Source organism: Rhinopithecus bieti, unplaced genomic scaffold (genome assembly GCF_001698545.2).
Source record: "Rhinopithecus bieti isolate Rb0 unplaced genomic scaffold, ASM169854v2 scaffold_56806, whole genome shotgun sequence".
Classification (NCBI taxonomy): domain Eukaryota; kingdom Metazoa; phylum Chordata; class Mammalia; order Primates; family Cercopithecidae; genus Rhinopithecus; species Rhinopithecus bieti.
Window position 1 is genome coordinate 1,612,346 of NW_016823424.1, and position 17,417 is coordinate 1,629,762.

At 55.2% G+C, this 17,417-nt stretch overlaps 1 protein-coding gene across 1 annotated transcript in view; it reads left to right on the forward strand.

The window, feature by feature from the left end:
* Positions 1 to 11: 11 nt before the first annotated feature.
* The window catches only part of FIGNL2 (fidgetin like 2), a 28,578-nt gene continuing 11,172 nt past the window's right edge, over positions 12 to 17,417 (forward strand). The window contains 1 exon segment of the mRNA XM_017861560.1: positions 12 to 92. The gene's annotated coding sequence lies outside the window, so the exon portion shown is untranslated.

Here is a 17,417-nt window from a genome sequence, read left to right on the forward strand (position 1 = left end):
TGTCGTCCCCGGCCCGCGCCCCGCCCCGGTCCCCGGGCCGGACGCGCCCCCGGGCCGCGCACACTCACCTAGGACCCGGCCGTGATGCCGAGGTACGGGGCCGCGGGCGGGCCGGGATGGGGCGGGGGGAGGTGACCGTTTGGTCGGGGTGTCCGGAGCTTTGTCCGCCAGCGCGGGGCCGGAGAGGGCCGAGAGGGCGGGGGCTGCGGGTCGCGGGGTTCAACTCGGCGGGGGTCGGAGGGCAGGGCCGGCGAGAGACCCTAGCGGGTGCGTGGGAGCCGAGGGTCACTTCCCGGGGGGAGGGGGCGGGCAGAGCAGGGGATCGGCGCCCGGCCGCCGACGGGCACCCGTCTCACAGCCCCCTCTAGTGCGGAGGCTGCAGCGAAAGCGAGCAGCCGGCTTGGGGGCGTCTGCTGGCCTGGGGGTGGGGAGCCAGGGTTTGCGGGTTCGGGTCCCAGAAGGATCCAGCGTCCTGAGCCCGAGGGCCGGCCCGCAGGCCCCTCCCACTCCGTCAGGTCTTTGTCCAGCGGCCCCTGTGTGTGTGGGAGGGGTGGGGGCTGGGTTACTGGCCCGGAGATTTCCCAGCATGGTGACCGGGCAGTGACAGGAGACCGAGGCTACTTAGGGTCCCCGCGCCCCTAACGCCCACCCTCCTCATGTCTTCTCCTCTGGCCTGGGAGAACAGAGCTCCCATCTCAGAGTCAGGGCGTTGTAGGAGGCGGTACTCACCTTCACCCTGGGGCTACAGGAAACAAGGGGTACCCCCGGATCTCCCAGCTCTCCAGAGAGGGCCCCTCAAACTTCCCCACCGCAAGAGCCCTCTCCTGGTCTACACAGAGATTCGCATGCTAGCGACCCCCCTCCGCAAAGGGTCCTTCGCAGATTGTTGAGCACGTAGGTGCACTGTAGGTGATCAACAAATGTTGGTCCCCTTCTCCAGCACCTCTGGTCCCCCTGCCCCCGCCGGAGGAGGAGGTCTGGGAAGGGGTCTGCGCCGGGCAGAGAGCGCGCGGCCTGGACCCTGCGCCCAGCTGCAGCCCGGAACGCAGGGGTGGGTGGGCGGGTGGGTGGGCTGTTAAAGGGACGGTCACTAAATCAGGATTAGGCCGTAGGGCTGTCAGGCTGCCGGCCCTGTCTCCATGGATACCTAATTTGGAGGAGAATAGAGGACGGAAGAATGTTTGTGTTGTCGTCCGCTCGGGCTGTGGCGGCGGAGCGGTCTCCTGCTCTCGGCCGGACAGCGAGGAGTGGGGACCCGGTTCCAGCCCAGTTCTGGGCTTACGGCGCAGAGGGGCTTCCCGGTTCCTGGGCCGTGGGGCCTCCCCTGTGGAGCCGCCCCGTCTCTGGAGTGGGCTGGGCCCGCAGTTGGCACGGTGCGAAGCCCTCTGACCCTGCAGAGAGAGTCCCAGACCCTCCCGGAGCCTACCCCGAAATCCCGTAGCATCCTTCTAAAGCCTCCCCGAGCCTCTCAGTACGGAGCCGACGCCATTCCCCGCTGTGACTTAGCCCCCAAGGATGGGTGCGCCGGGCAGCCCGGTGCTGTGGTGCCGCCGCCACCCAGCTGTGGGACGCGGTTTCGGGGCGGCCGAGCGAGCTGCGGGCAGGGGGCGGGGCGGGACTTCCTGGGGTGGGCGAGGAAAGGGGCGGGGCTTGCTGGGGTGGCTGTGCTGGACGGGTGACAGGCCTCGTAAATCCCCTTTCCCATGTTTAACACCATTTCATTTCTTTCCACTTGATTCCATTGGCGTCCAAGGCAGACGGGAGCGACCCTCGTGTCCTCGCTGTAGTATCTTCTGGGAGAAGCCCTTTTGGGCCAAAGGGAATTAGGCTGTGTGGGGCAGAGGAGTTGCTTCTGGGGAGGCCTAGATGACCCGCACTCCTGGGGGGGTTCCTCTTGTCCCCCCCCCACCCCAGAAGAAGAAAAAGAAGGAGCCGAGAGACACAGAAATGAGTTTGGCTTCGGAGGCCCTGCCCGATTCTCTGGCCGTGGTGTGGCTGAGGGCTGGGTGAGGATCCCGTGACTGTCAATTCCAGTGCCAGCCTGGGGGAAAGCTGGGGAGAGCCACCCAGACTGAGTGTGGCGTCGGAGAGCCCTTTCCTGACTTTCTTCTGCTCACCCATGGCCACAGCTTTTTATGGATCATGACTCCCCTCCCTGCCCTGCCAGGGACGCAGCTTTACTGCTGAGATCTAGGGCTCTCTCCACGCAATTTCACGCCTCTCTGCCTTTGCTCCCGCTGTTCCTCCAGCCAAATGCCTTCCCCATTGTCCCTGTCTTTCCACAACCTCCTTATTCTTCAGGGCCCAACTCGGATGTGTGACTCCTCCGCATCACCTCCCCAGCCCGGAGCTTCTGTCACTTGCTCCTCCCTCCGTGGCCTGCACCTGTGCTCCCTTCCGCCTTTGTGGCGGGATCCACTCTGGGCTTTGACTGCAGTGGAGCATGTACTCCCTGGCCCTGCCCCCACTGGGCTTGCTGCAGGGCTTGACACCTTGTGGGTGCTCCATAAATATTGGTTGGCTGAATAAAAGGGGTTTTGTAAGGGTCTTTAGCCAGGCAGTCTGCATAGCATGGAATCTGGCCACTTTCAGGTGAAAAGCTCTGTGCTCTTGGGTGGTGGAGACCCCTGGGTGGGGCTCCTCCTCTCCCTTTCCCTTCTTCACCTCCTCCTCCTCCCCATGACCCTACCCCATCCCCCCAAGTCCGGGGAGGACTTTGCCCCTTCCCTTCCCCACAGACCAGCATTCTTTCCCTGCCATTATCATCCTGTTAAACAGAGAGGCCAGTCAGAATCCATATGGATCACATTAACAATTGCTTATTATCTGGGCCAGGACTCCCCCGACTCTCCCCACCAGCTCCAACTGCTGCCATTGCTGGACCCTTAGGAGTCCTGCTTCCCCCTCCCCCCGCCGTTGGTCAGCCAGGGAGGGCAAGGGACAGGCTGGTCTCCCTCACCTTCCCTGTGCCTTCTAGCAGAACTTTGCCTCTTCTGGACTTGGCAGTTAACGACTCCTTTACCTGATTTAATGAAAACCAGGTTCCTGGAAGGAGTGTGGCTCCGCGAAGCTCCAGGGCTGCAGCAGGGAGATGTGGACTCCAGGCCCTGGGGCCCCTGTGCTCTGCAGCCCTAAGACCCCCTGCTCTCCAGGGGACAGAGACTGTGTGTGTGTGGGGGGGCTGAGCCACAAAAGGCCAAGCGTGGGGTGCTGGCATCTGCCATCTTAGCCTTGGGCTGGTCCTACCCCCTTTTGGGAGCTGGCTGTCTGGTGAGGGAGATCAGGGCAGAGGGACCCTGCCAGGCTCTGTGGCATTGGGCTTCCAGCCTTTCCCTTCAGACAAAGCAGCAAGAAATGTGTTAGAGCTTCCCAGAGCAGCCACTGAATTGGCCTTGAAGGATGGGGAGTGTACTTCACGTTTAAGCCTATATGTAACCCAGGAATACTAGGGCATGGAAGGGCCTCCAAGATTAACCATTCTGGGGGTCCATAACTTTTTTTGATTTACAGAGCCCTTGGAGGCACTGATGAAAGCCATCCCCAGAAAAATGCACTTCCATTAATCGACACCAGACTTTGCATTCTGCTTTAGAGGGTTCTTGGATCCCCTGAAGCCCATGGGGACCTTATGTCAAGAAACTCTTACCCCAGTCCAGCCCTCTCTGATGTGCTGAGGGCAGAGTCATGCCTGTGGCCTGGGTTTCCTGACCTCCCCATCCACTGCTCACTCCACAGTCTTATTACTGGCAGCGGGACAGCCAGAACCAAGGTACCAAGGGTATGAGACCAAGGTGCTAGGCCAGGCTTTAAGTGGGAAGAGTTCACACTGGCTGGGTCAGGGTCTGGGCTGGTCATCTCATCTCTGACTATGTGGCTTGGAGAGAGGCTATCCAGGCACTTTTTTTTTTAGGGTCCATTTGTCTCCAGGAACAAGTGGCAATTGCTCTTCTCTGAACAGTTTCATAAGCATCTTGATGAATCATAGTTAACGCTTCCACACACTTGTTAAACACTCTGTATCTCATCTGTGAAGTGAGAAAATAGAGTGAAGAATGGTGTCCACCTCCTAAGCAGGATATTGTGAGGATGAAAGGAGTCAGGAGCTGGGAGACCTGAGTCCTAGTCTTGAATAACTCTAGGTGCAGGTGCTCCGGGCTGTGGTTACTGTTGAGGCCGGCATTTCCCCAGTTTGCTCAGCCAAGGAAAGGAGACTGCAGTGCAAACCCCCTGAGTGCCTTCTGTCTTTTCCTTTTCCATCGAGGTATGGACAGTGTCAGCCTTTGGAATATTCATCTTCAGGGCCGGAGGTAGAGTGGGGGTTCTCAGTGAGTGGGAGAGCTGGGCAGTGGCCATGGCCTGCCTCCGTAGCCCCAACCCCGTTTTATGATGACCAGTCATGACCCCTGCCCTAGAGACCAAGCCTTGGGCTTCAGCAACCCCCTTTTGCTAATCAGATGTAACTCCGGACAAGTGACTTCTTCTGTTTGGGTTTCAATTTCATCATTTCTAAAATGAGGATAAGAACCTTGTATAATGGTGATGTGGCCCTGGTTTCAAATAGTCTGCCCCTTTGATTCTGAAGCCTACCTTGGTGACCTGCTTAGTGGCTCAGGGCCCAGGGACTCCAGAGAATGACCTTCTGGTGTAGGAGTGGGGATGGGGAAAGGACATGTGTGTGTAAAAGTTCTGGCCCACAACAGTGCTTGCCCAAGCCATCTTAAAAAAAAATTGTAGAGATGGTGGTCTCACTATGTTGCCCAGGCTGATCTTGAACTCCTGACTTCAAGCGATCCTCCCATCTTGGTCTCCCAAAGTACTGAGATTACAGGTGTGAGACATTGCAACCAGGCTGCCAGACCATCTTTGAAGTCCCCTCCAACATGGAGTCAGCGCAGAGAGCGGGTGGGGAGGTGGACGGGAGGAGAGGCAGCATGGTTGCCTACAGGAATCTGGAAGGTAGCAGCATACCTCCCTCTGTCCCCTCTCACTGCCAGGGCAGACTCAAGTCACATGGTCCACATGGTCCCCAGCCCAGTGTTGTGATTAATCAGGGATGGATGTGAAGATGTGACAAAGAGGCTGCATTGACTCTTTTTTTTTCTTTTTCTTTTTGAGACTGAGTCTCTTCTGTCACCCAGGCTGCAGTGCAGTGGCACGATCTTCACTCACTGCAACCTCCACCTCCTGGGTTCAAGCAATTCTCCTGCCTTCGCCTCCTGAGTAGCTGAGACTACAGATGCATGCCACCATGCCCAGCTAATTTTTTTGTATTTTCAGTAGAGATGGGGTTTTGCCATGTTGGCCAGGCTGGTCTCAAACTCCTAACCTCAAGTGATCTGCCCACCTTGGCCTTCTAAAATGTTGGGATTACAGACGTGAGCCACGAGATTTCATTTACTATTAACAAACCTGTGTTGAGCACCTGTGCATTGTGTCCAGTACTGTGCAAGGCTCTGGGTGACCCTCAGCTGCTCCCGTGGTTGCCCAGCCAGGATCGGCCTTCGTGAGCCTCCCCACACATGCAGTGGACACCTATGGACCAGGCTCTGAGCTGGGGCTTTTATGCTTTGGCTTCCTTAACCACCTGCAGCCTCCCACATGGCCAGGGAGAGCCCAAGAGTGGCCCCAGCTTTGGTGTTGCTTTGCCATAAGCGCCTAGCATGTGTCATGGCTGTGAGGCCTTGAATATTTTATCCAGGTAGCTATTCATCCAGCAACCATTATTTTCTGATGTGGTGCCACCTTCAAGGAGCTCACAAGATGTTGGGGACCAGCAAAGAGCCAAAGGGACAAGCTACACTTTTAGGACCACTGTCCCTGCATTCTCTAAGCAGAAGGAAGCCACAGAGGGCATGTGAGCTGGGGAATGGCAGGCTCTAGGCTATGGGAAGGGTACAGGACAGGTTTCAGAGGCTGTAACAGGGAGGACCAGCATCTGACAGTAGGGGCTTGCCTCAGAGGAGGCCTGAGCAGATTGCCTTTTCCTGCAGGAGGCTGTGTCGGTGGGCATTAGAAGCAAAGTGAGACAAGGGCCACTGCTTGGGGAGGGTCCACCTGCAGCCGATTGCCCTATTTGACCCTTGGATGCTTAAGAAGCTGGAGGTGTTTGTTCTTTCCAGGCCAGTGGGGAAAGAAAACTAGTAGGATTTAGGTTATACCTGAAAAAGGATCCCGCTTCCCCAGCCCTCATATCATGCGGCTCCCTCCACACCCAGCCTGTCTGTTGGCTTCTGCTGGAGCAGAGGGACTCCCTGGGAACTCTCTGGACACCAGGAGAAGCTGCGCCTTCCTCCCTGCTCTCTGGAGAGACCGCATTTCATCAGTGGCCGGGTCCTCGCTCCTCTAGGAAGGGGCTTCCTTTCCAGGCACACTGTGTCCGGCATGGGCTGGCCATTCTTGTACCATTGTCTTCCACACTGTGGCCCTCTTCAGGCCTGAGTTTTGGGGCCTGAGCCACTTGTTGAGAAAAAAGGAGCTGCCTAAAATGGGGAAGGCAGCTGGGAGGTTCAGGTAGGAGGAGGTCAGGAGTCCATTCTGGGACTTGTTGAGTTTGTAGTGATCGTTAGCTATCAGAGAAGAACTGTGGAAAGGAGGGGAGAGCCCTTCCACCTGCCTGGGAATGCCCCTCCCAGGAAAGGCATTCTCTGGTGCTAAGTGCCTCCACTGATGGGGACTCAGCACTTCTAGAGATGGCTCATGTGTTCTCAGATGGGGCCAAGTCCTGTGAAGCCAAAAATCTTTCATGGAAGATATGCTTCTTTTGAGGAAAAGGGGAGGAGGGGCCGTGCAGAGCTGCAGGGTCCACCACAGTCCTGCAGAAATCTGGGCCTCGGGAGCCGTTCTCCTCCCCACTCCTCTGAGCACAGTCTCAGTCTTGCCGCCCTTTCTGATCACTCTCTGCAGAGTCTGGCTGAGACCCTAACCAGAGTCCCAGGTCCTAGCCTTGAGGCCAGCACCTCTCAGACCTGGGCAAGGATTTATTTAGTTCCATGAGAACAAGTTTGAGATACGCTAAGCTCTGGGGTTGGTGGCTAAGTGTGGGAGGGGGTTCAAGAGAGGAGGGCTGGGTGGGGAGGGGAGATTGCGGAAGAGGGTGGCAATGAACTGCTCCCTCGGTTTTCTCAGCTGTTCGGTGGGAACACCACCACCTGCTGTGGCAGGCAGAGAAGTATCTGGAGCAAGACTGCTGGGGGTGGCATCTGTCCCAGCTTGGTGACTTAGACAAGTTAACCGAGCCTCAGTTTCCTCATCTGCAACATGGGAATAATGTCCTCGCTCGGATTAAATGAACTGATGTGTGTGAAGCACTCAGGGCTGGACTTGGCTTGTGTTGAGAATCCCATACGGGAGCAGACAGACAGGAGCTGCTGTGGTCGCTCAGTCTTTTTCTAGCACCCTCCCCCCAGTATCTTTTTCCCTCTGTGTCCCTGTGGCCCTGCAGTGTGGGGGGCCACCCCCTTGAGGACAGCCCTGCCCACTTACACCCAGGTGGACCGGCCGGGCTGCATAGCTGGAGTTACTCGGCTCAGCCCCCCCAGGGCTGGGAAGAGGGCAGGAGGGGCCGAGGCAGCTGCTGGGGACTTCTGGGTGGGCTGCCTGGGCCTGTTTCCTCGCCTTTGGTCAGGCCTGGCCCTGTGGGGGCATGTCTCCCTCCCACCCCCATGCACGGAAAGGGGCCATATTTGGGGCCAGGGCACACAGGATCACCCAGACTTAAGGCTTAAGCCTTTTGGAGGCCACATGCCACCCAAACAGACCTTGGATCCTAAAACTGGCTATGGGGAGGGGACTCCAGGAGACTCTAGGCTCTTGGGCTGAGCCCTGTGGTCCATGACCCTGAGGAGTTCTGCAGATAACTGTATTCCAATGTTTTTGTTTGAGATGGAGTTTTGCTCTGTTGCCCAGGCTGGAGTTCAATGGTGTGATCTCGGCTCACCGCAACATCTTCCTCCTGGGTTCAAGCAATTCTCCTGCCTCAGCCTCCCAAGTAGCTGGGATTACAGGCAAGCACCACCACACCCGACTAATTTTGTATTTTTAGTAGAGATAGGGTTTCGCCATGTTGATCAGGCTGGTCTTGAACTGCCGACCTCAGATGATCCGCCCGCCTCAGCCTCCCAAGGTGCTGGGATTACAGGTGTGAACCACCATGCCCAGCCAATGTTATTAATTCCCTTTGTAGTCCCATATATTTTTCTTTTATTCGTTGAGAAAGTATTTTCGAGAACAGGTCACAAGTTTTGCAGACTGCGAAAGGGGCCTAAGTCTGAAAGTGGTGAAGAGCTCTGGCCTCATCTTCCATCTCACACCCATGCAGGGCCAAGTCCCAAGCAAAGAGGAGCCCCAGATGCAGACCCAAGAGGAGACAGGCACTGGAATGACCTTGCCAGCCCCAGATCACAGGGGCGCCCCAAGTGGACAGACGACAGCCCACAGTGGCCTCCACTGAGCACCTGTGCCCTCTCCTCAGTGCACTGAGTGCATAGGTGCAAGGCTGCATTGTGTGCAAGAAACAGAGCCTCCGGGAGGGGAACTGACTCCAGACAGGACAAAGCGCAGAGACTACTGCAAATCCCTGTTCCTCAATGAAAAAGCAAGTCATCTTTTTAAAAAATAATTGCTGACAAAAGTCATGACTATCATTAAAAAGTCCAGGTCATCCTCGTTCCCAGTGGCCCTGCTCTTTCTACCACTGTGTGTCAGGGAATGTTTTCTGAGGGAGGGGACTTTGGGAAGGGGCAGGTCAGGGTAGATAGAGAGAGAGCTGCAGAAAGGGTTAGAGAGCTACTTGCACCAGGGCTCACAGACGGCTGACTGAGCAGCGGAGGGAATGGGAACCCAGTTAACAAGTGATGTCACCTCTAAATTGGGCATTGGAGTGCAAGGGCAGAAATGCCCAGGACATGCCTTGGGGCACCAAAGAGGGAGACAGGAACAGCCTCAGAAAGAATGGGCTGATGTGACTGGAGGAGTTGGAAGGGGCCTGAAGCTGGAAGGAAGGACAGACGCATCCACCTCTGGTGCCAGGCTGAAGGGTTTAGCATCTCGTCTCTGTGCTTGGTAGGAAGCTGATTCTGTTTTAGACATAAAGACCATCCTAGGATCTATACAGAAGAAGGATTAGGAGAGCAGAGAACAGAGACGGAGTTCAGAGGTGGGGCCAGCTGTTGTGGGGAACATGAGAGCTGTGGGTTGTTTTAGAGAGAGAGTGTTAACCTGACTTCATGACCCGCTAGATGAGTGGAGGCTGGAGAGACAGACACGGGGGATCCTAGGTTTCCAGCCTAGCTGAAGAGATGGAATCTGGAGAGAGGAAGTGGAGATATTTTCCCTGGGCATGTTGAGTCTGAGGTCTCTGTGGACCCTCCCAGAGGGTCCTAAGATTCTCACCTAGATTCCTATATCTCCTCTTAAGATTTCCGGGGACAGTGAAGAATGTGGCTCAAGATGAAGTTACGTCTGGGCACAGTGGGCTGTCAAGAGGGACCTGAAGCAGGAGCATGAGACTTGCCTGGCAGTTTCTAAGTGGCAGAGGGTGGGCTGGGAGGGTCATGGGAGGGTCCTGGTGCTCCTCCCTCTATTAGCAGAGGAGAGGCTGGTGACAGATGTCCCAGGACACAGGTCAGAGCAGCCAGGGGTCAGGCGAGGACATCCTGGGAAGCTGTGGCTTGGGACTACATTTTCAGCGATGGTCAGCCGGTCAGGGCAGGACAGGGAACTCACTCCTGCAAGGCAGCGCTCTTCCGGGGCCCCGCAGGCAGCTCCAGGACTGTGTTCTCTCTTTGGAGTCCTCTGTCAAATCAGTGGGGTCCTTCTGGGCCTGGAGAGCAGCCCCTACCTCTTTCCCAGGCCACTGCACCTAGCCAGTCTCTAGGAGCGAGTTGGAGCCTGCCCCGGGTCCTGCACAGGTGGCCCCTCCAGCGAGTCAGGAAAGTTCCACCTCTCCTTCACTGCCCTCAGGCCAGCCTGTGAGGGAGATGCTGCCTCTCCATCTCCCATTTCACAATGGAGGAAACAGATCAAGACATTGTCCCACATCTCAGAGGCTGACACTGAGGCCAGTGCTCACTCCCTGCAATGCCTGAGTCATGGGAGGGAGGAAGGGCTTGCTGGAGTGGGCTCAGAGACCCCTGCAAGCCGTGGGTCAGTCTTTCAGGTTGCCCTTCAGACATCTGCCTTAACCAGGTTACTAATGGGTCCAGACTCTATTGGGGTGGGGTACCTGGAGCAGCCAGTGAAGTGGAGAAAGGGGAGAAGGGAAGGGGTGTGTCTCACCATAGTACAGGCTCACACCACAATCCTCCCACCAGTCTGCTGAGGGGACTGAATGAGACAATTGAAATCCAGCCCCCAGCCCAGTGCGCAGTGGCCTCTGGGAAGCACAGAGACAGGGCAGCCCTTACTCCTTTCTTCCCCCAGGGCCCGGGAGCTGACATCGTCTCTGACCTGTTCCAACATAGCTCACGTGTAGTGAGAAGTGGGGTGCGGTGTGGTGGGCAATTCCCAGCCCCAAAGACTCGCTTTCCCCGGCCTCCATGAACACTTCTAATGGCCCATGCAGCTCACCTAGAGCAGGCGGGAGGGAGAAGGAGAATCAGCCTTGCTAATCCTCCTGGAGGTGTGACTGGCTGACAGCCTGGAGCCTCCCAGAGGTTCCATTTGGTTTAAAAGAGAATCCTTGTTAACCAAAATGGTGTTCTCTTGGTGAAATTGCAGGCAGCCTAACCAAGGGGAGGAAACAACACCTAGGCAAGAGGGAGACACGTTGTGTTTTCTTTGGTGGCAGGGACTAGGTTAATAACAAGGCTATTTCTCTCTACCTGCTGTCTCCCAGAAGATGGGCTGGGAACACAGTACCAGCCTGGAGCCCCTTGTGTTCCTGGATATTGCCTAGCTTTGGGGTGAGATGAGACTGTGGAAGGAAGGCGCTCTGAGCATCCCAGGGCAGCTACTGGCGGAGGGTCCAGAGAAAACGTGGAGGAGCTATTGGGAAGAAGGGGGTGGGGAGGAGAGGAGAGCTGGAAAAGTGATTAGCAGCTCTGATGAGGTTGGAGTCAGGCCTGGTGGCCCCAGGGCAACACAAGAGAAAAAAGGAGCTGTTATTCATAGAGGGTGGACAAAGATGGCTGCCTGACTGAGGCAGCCCCCCAGCCCATCCCAAGGCAGCCAGGTCACTGGGGGTACCGGCAGGCCCCACGCCCTTGGCATGGATGCCCCTCAGGGGGATTGGGAATGGGACTGAGTCTGCAGGGAAAACATTGGGAGCCTGTGTCCTGTGTCCAGTTCCCAGCTCCCCTGGACCTTCTTTGAGAGCAGGGGAGGCCCAGGAGCCACCCCCAACCTCCTGGGGTAGTAGATGGGCTGTTTGATCAGTGAGTGTGTAAATTGGGATTTTATGGATCGCTTATTCACGGCTGGAGCTGGGGCCCCCAAATTCCTCTGTGCCCCAGAATGCTTCGTCTAGTCCTGAGCTTCCCCATGAGAGGCAGAAGGGAGGAGAGCTCCCCACAGGCCCCCACCCCTCCTGCTGTGTCCTCTCCCAAGGCCCCAGGCTTTGTCAGTTGCAGGTTGAGCGGTTCAAATGTGCTAATACACTCCCTGGGGGCCACCGGACAGTGGGACTTACTCCTCAGCGCTGTGATTGGCCAGAGAGACCACAGGAGGGGGGTTTCTGGCAGCAGCTGGGAGTGTGTGTGTCTGCACACCCATCCGCCGGCCTGTGTGCCTGTGTGCGGGGAGGGGGCTGGAGGTGTCCACCCTGCTCGGACCACTGGGCAGAAACAAAGGACCTTCATCTATCCTGGGACGAGGATTAAGCCCACCAGTCATGTCCCTACCTGGTCAATCCGGTTAGGGAGTCCACTGCCCACCTCTACGTCCTCCTATTACATCATGACATGGTGGGGGCTTAATCAATGTGTGTTGAATGGATGGATGGATGAGCGACCACAAGAATGACTGCATTTCTAACTGTGGTGTGTCTGCTGGAATAATCTGCACCAACAGATTCCTCCATCTCTCCTTAGGATTCCGAAGTATCCGCCCCCTACCAAGTGAGACTCACTTTAGCCCAGGTCTGGCCAGACATCAAGGCTGGACATGAGAGACTGACCAGGCCTCGGGGGACACAGCTGTGACCCCAGGACTGTGTTACCACTTGAGAGTGCTTTCACTGTGGTCATGTTTCTCCCTCTCTGCTGGCCCCCATCTGTCCTTGGGATTGGATGAGGATGAGGATGGTGGGCAGGGTGGGGGAGGGGTGTTGAGCAACTGATGGGGGAGGGCAGCGAGGCCCAAAGGCCAGATGACAAAGTGCCCTGTCCTACCTTCCTCTCCTCCTCTTCAGCCTGTCCCTCCTCTCCTGAGGCAGGGCAGACAGGCGGGGCTGGGGTGGAGGGAGTTGACTCAGCTAGCCCATCCTCCCTCCCCTGGTTCTAGGGAAAGCCCAGGGTAGCTGTAAAACTGCCTGGGAATCCTAGGGAAAGAAGTCTGCAGGGCTCACTCCTGTAATCCCAGCACTTTGGGAGGCCGAGGCAGGTGGATCGCCAGGTCAGGAGTTTGAGACCAGCATGGCTAACATAGTGAAACCCTACTAAAAATACAAAATACAAAAATTGTTGCTCTGAGAGGCCAGGCCAGGGGCCCAGCACCCTTGAGGAATAAACTTTCCCTTTCACCCAGCCTGGAAATACAAAATTTAGCTAAAATCTACTAAAAATACAAAAATTAGCCAGGTATGGTGGAGTACCCCTGTAATCCCAGCTACTCGGGAGGCTGAGGCAGGAGAATCAATCACTTGAACCCAGGAGGTGGAGGTTGCAGTGAACGGAGATCACGCCTCTGCACTCCAGCCTGGGTCACAAGAATGCAACTCTGTCTCAAAAAAAGAAAACAAACAAACAAAAAAGAAGTCTAAATCCGAAGGAAGTCTACCTGAAGACCTTAAGAAGCGAGACTCCATGGAAGTTCAAGATAGAGCAGCTCCATCTGACAGAACTTTCTGTGGTGATGGAAAGGTTCTGGGTCTGTGATGTCTACTATGGTGGCCACTTCCTCATGTGGCTGTTGAACATATGGAATGTGGCTAGTACCACTGAGGAAGTAAAATTTTTATTTTATTAAATTTTAATGACTGCAAATTTAAATAGTTACATGGGGCTAGTGGCTGTCATTGGACAGTACAGGATTAGAGGCTGTGTTCAGGGCTGAAGCAAAGTCCTTGGGTGCAAGTGCCAATTCTGCCCCTTTTTGGCTGGTGGCCTTGGGCAGGACTCTTCTCACCACACTGTGTTCCTTCCCCAGGTTGCTGGGCTGCCTTGAAGGGAAATGCAGTGTGGGCCATCAGCAGTTAAGAGAATCATCCGTTCCTTTGGGTGACTGGGCTGCCCTCAAGAGGTCCTGGACCACAGAGGAGATAAACATTCAGGGACAGCGTGGCAGCCACAGTGGGAAAGAAGTGGCTGCAGGGAGCTCTGGACTTTGAGGCATCTAAGGAACTTCCTTGGGGATGTCAGTCCAAGAAGGCTTCCTGGAAGAGGGAGTGGTGGGGGAGGGTTGGGCAGGAGCTGAGCCATGGGATGGGTAGGAGGCTGTGCCTGAGAGCCTGGCCCTGGAAATCTGCTTATTTTGAGCTTGAAATGAAGCCCGGTGCTTTGAGGCACCTTGGAGAGCCTCACCACCTCTAGGCTGGGGTAGGCAGGTGCTGACACATGGGCCGAGTCCCACTTCCCCTCTTACAACTTGTATGACCTTGGGAGAATCTCTTTCCACACTTGAGTCTCCATTTCCTCTTCTATAAAATGGGAAGAATAATGTCCATCTGGCAGGGACGTTGTGAGGACAAAAACGGTGGATAACTATGAAAGTTCTTTGCAAACACTAGAAGGCTGGGTGAAAGGGAAAGTTTATTCCTCAGGGGTGCTGGGCCCCTGGCCTGGCCTCTCAGAACAACAACAGATGGTCACAGCTTGGCTGTGGCCCTGACCGTGGACACAGGCGGGGATTTCTGTGCTGTCCCCTCCTGCCAGTGTGTGCACGCGCACACAGAACCCAGATGGGGGCCACTTGTCCAGCTTCTCCCAGGCCGACCTCCTGCTGTTTGGCATTTGACATACGAGGAGACCAGGGCCAGAGCATACCCCTCACCACACCTCCCACCCCAGAGAGGAGCCAGACTGGCCGGGCAGCATCCACACCTCCAGGAAGCAGGATCCCGAGGGCCCTGATCTCTTTACCATGTGTCCAGAGGCCTTTGATGGGAATTCCAGTACCCCTTTTGTCCTCTCCCACAGAGGCTCAATGGGGTGGGGGTAACAGAAGGAGAGAGATTTAAAGAGAAGGACGCCATGTGGAGTTTCTGTGGGGTTGAGATGGGTGCCTTTGGGGACTGGACACTTTCCTCCGGTGTTCACAGATACAAACTCCCCTTCTGGACTCCCCTCCCCTATCCATTCCTGAGGTGATTCCCTGGCTTCACCCCTTGCCACCCTCACCATCACATGTGGACTCAAATTTAGTCACCCCGATTGCTTTCTTTATTTGGACACAGAGGCCATTTCAAGCGTCTGGGCTCATCCATCCATCCATCTATCCATCCGTCTGTCTGTCCATTCGTCCATCCATCCATCCATCCATCCATCCATCCATCCATCCACCCGTCTGTCCATTCATTCATCCATCCATCCATCTGTCCATCTGTCTGTCCATCCATCCTGTAGTCTATTGAGAACTTACTCTGTGCCAGCCACTGTCCTAGGTGCTTGGGATATAACAGTGAACAAAACAAAGTCCCTGCTCTCATGAACTTTCTAGTGGGTACACAAACAATAAAGCAACAAAGAGGATTGGCCCCTTCAACCTGTTGTTCCATAATCTGATGGATGAGTGTTGCAGGGAACATCAGGTTGAAGGGGACAGCCAAGGCAACAGCTGAGCAGAGACCTGACGCTAGGAAGGGTGTGAGCCCAGGGAAGGTGTGTTCCAGGCAGGGCAGAGGCAGGGGTGCTGAGGTGGGAGGCAGCTTGGTGGGAGGAGCGGCAAGGAGGCCAGGGTGTGGAAGGGAGGGAGGAAGGGCAGTGGTAGCAGGTGAGGCCGAGAGGTAATGGAAGCTGACCATGAGGACCCTGTATACCAATGAGAGGACTTTGGCTTTTATTCTGAGTGAGATGGGAATCACCGGAAGTTTCTGGTGGAAGAACGACTTATGGAATATGCTTTCAAGAGTTACACTGGCAACTGTTTTAAGAAAAGAGAGGACAATGTAGAAAGGGAGGGGTGAGATGGAAGTGAGGCTGGGCATGGTGGCTCACGCATGGAATCCCAGCCCTTTGGAGGCCAAGGAGGGAGGACTGCTTGAGCCCAGGAGCTCAAGACCAGCCTGGGCAGCACAGTGAGACCCCCATCTCTACAAAAAAATTTAAAAAATTAGCCAGGTGTGGTGGCTCACCACACCTATGGTCCCAACTACTTGGGAGGCTGAGGTAGGAAGACTCTTGAGCCCCGGAGGTCGAGGCTACAGTGAGCTATGATCATACCACTGCACTCCAGTCTGGGCAGCAAAGTGAGACCCTGTCTCAAAAAACAAAACAAAAAAAAGAGAGATAGGCTGATGCTGTGGTCCAGGTGACAGCATCCCTGGAGGTGGTGAGAAGTGATTGAAGAATCTGATTTGCTGTTTTGAAGAGTGAAAGGGAAGTTAAGGATATCGCAAAGTTTCTGGCCTGAGCAACTAGAAAGGATGCAGCTGCCATCTCCTGCAATGGGGAAGACTGAAGGAGGGCTAGGTTGTGGATGTGGGAGCCAGGAGTTTCATTTTTGGACATGTTAATTATGCCAATTAAATATTCCAGTGGAGGTGTCAGGAAGAAGGTTGAATAAAGTACAGAATGCAGGGGAGAAATCTCAGCTGGAGAACTATGTTTAGGAAACATCAATACACAAGTGATGGTGAAAGCCAGGAGATGGGATGGGATCATGCAAGGAATTACCATGGAGAGGGAAGAGAAGGTCGCAGGACTGAGCCCTAGGTCTGCAGTGTTTAGAAGGGAGTGGGTGGTGAGAGGGTAGCAAATAGGCTTTGGAGGGGAGGGCAGCAGGAGCCAGGAGAGCACAGGGCTCTGGTTTTGCAAGAGGAGGGCAGAGCATCAGATTCAGCTGTGTGGTTATGAGGCTAAGGTAGTGGAGTGTTGGGGATAAATGCCTGCTTGGAAGGGGTTCAAGAGGGAATGGAAGGACAGGAATCGGAAATAGTAGCATAGAAAAGGTAAAAGCAAGCAGAGAGAGAATGTAGCTGAAGGGGGATTCAGAAATTATTTTGGGGCCAGGCACAGTGGCACATGCCTGTAATCACAGCCCTCTGGGAGGCTAAGGCAGGTGGATCACCTGAGGTCAGGAGTTCAAGACCAGCCTGGCTAACATGGAGAAACCCTGTCTCTACTAAAAATGCCAAAATTAGCTGGGCGTGGTTGTGGGCACCTGTAATCCCAGCTACTCAGGAGGCTGAGGCAGGAGAATTGCTTAAATCCAGGAGGCAGAAGTTGCGGTGAGCCAAGATCGTGACACTGCATTCCAGTCTGGGCATCAGAGCAAAACGCTGTCTCAAAATAAATAAAATAAAATAAAATAAAATAAAATAAAATAAAATAAAATAAAAAATTAGCTAGGTGTGGTGGCATGTGCCTGTAGTCCCAGCTGCTCAAGAGACTGGGGTGGGAGGAATGCTTGAGCCTGGGAGGTGGAGGCTGCAGTGAGCTATGGGGACACTACTGCACTGTAGCCTGGGCAACAGAGCAAGACCTTGTCTCAAAAATGTATATATATTTTGGACTTTTTTCCCTAAAACGGGAACTATAACAGCATATTTGCGAGCTGATGAGAATGACCCAGCAGAGATGGAAATGGATCGGGCAGGAGAAGGGGGAATGGAGGGAACAGTGTCTTTGTTGAAAGAGGGTGGGATCAGTGCACAAGAGGGAGGAGACTTCAGATAGCTCACCCATCCTCTGTTCATCCTCTGTTCTATCCCCTCTCCCACCAAGGAGTGAGCTTAGGGACAGGGAAGGAGAGTGTTCGGCTCTCATGCCCTGCTCAGGGGCGTGCTCCCTACCTTGTATCCTTGCCTTTCCACAGCCTGTGGAAGTGGGAGGAGATCTGCTTTCAGGTCCCAGTTTGGCCTCCAGAGGATTGTGTGACCTGGGGCCAGCCACATCTTTCTGGCACTGTTTTATCTGCAAATAATACCTGCTTAACTGAGGTGCTGTGGGGAGTGGGTGCCAGCGCTCCCTCCCTGCTCAGCTCTGCACTTTCTTTGCTTTCTCCTGGAGCCTCTTAGCTGGGACCCGCTGTCTCCTCCATGTCCCGGTGCTCTCCATGACTGCTGCAAAATGAATTGCTGACTCCCCAGCGAAAAGTACCTCAGC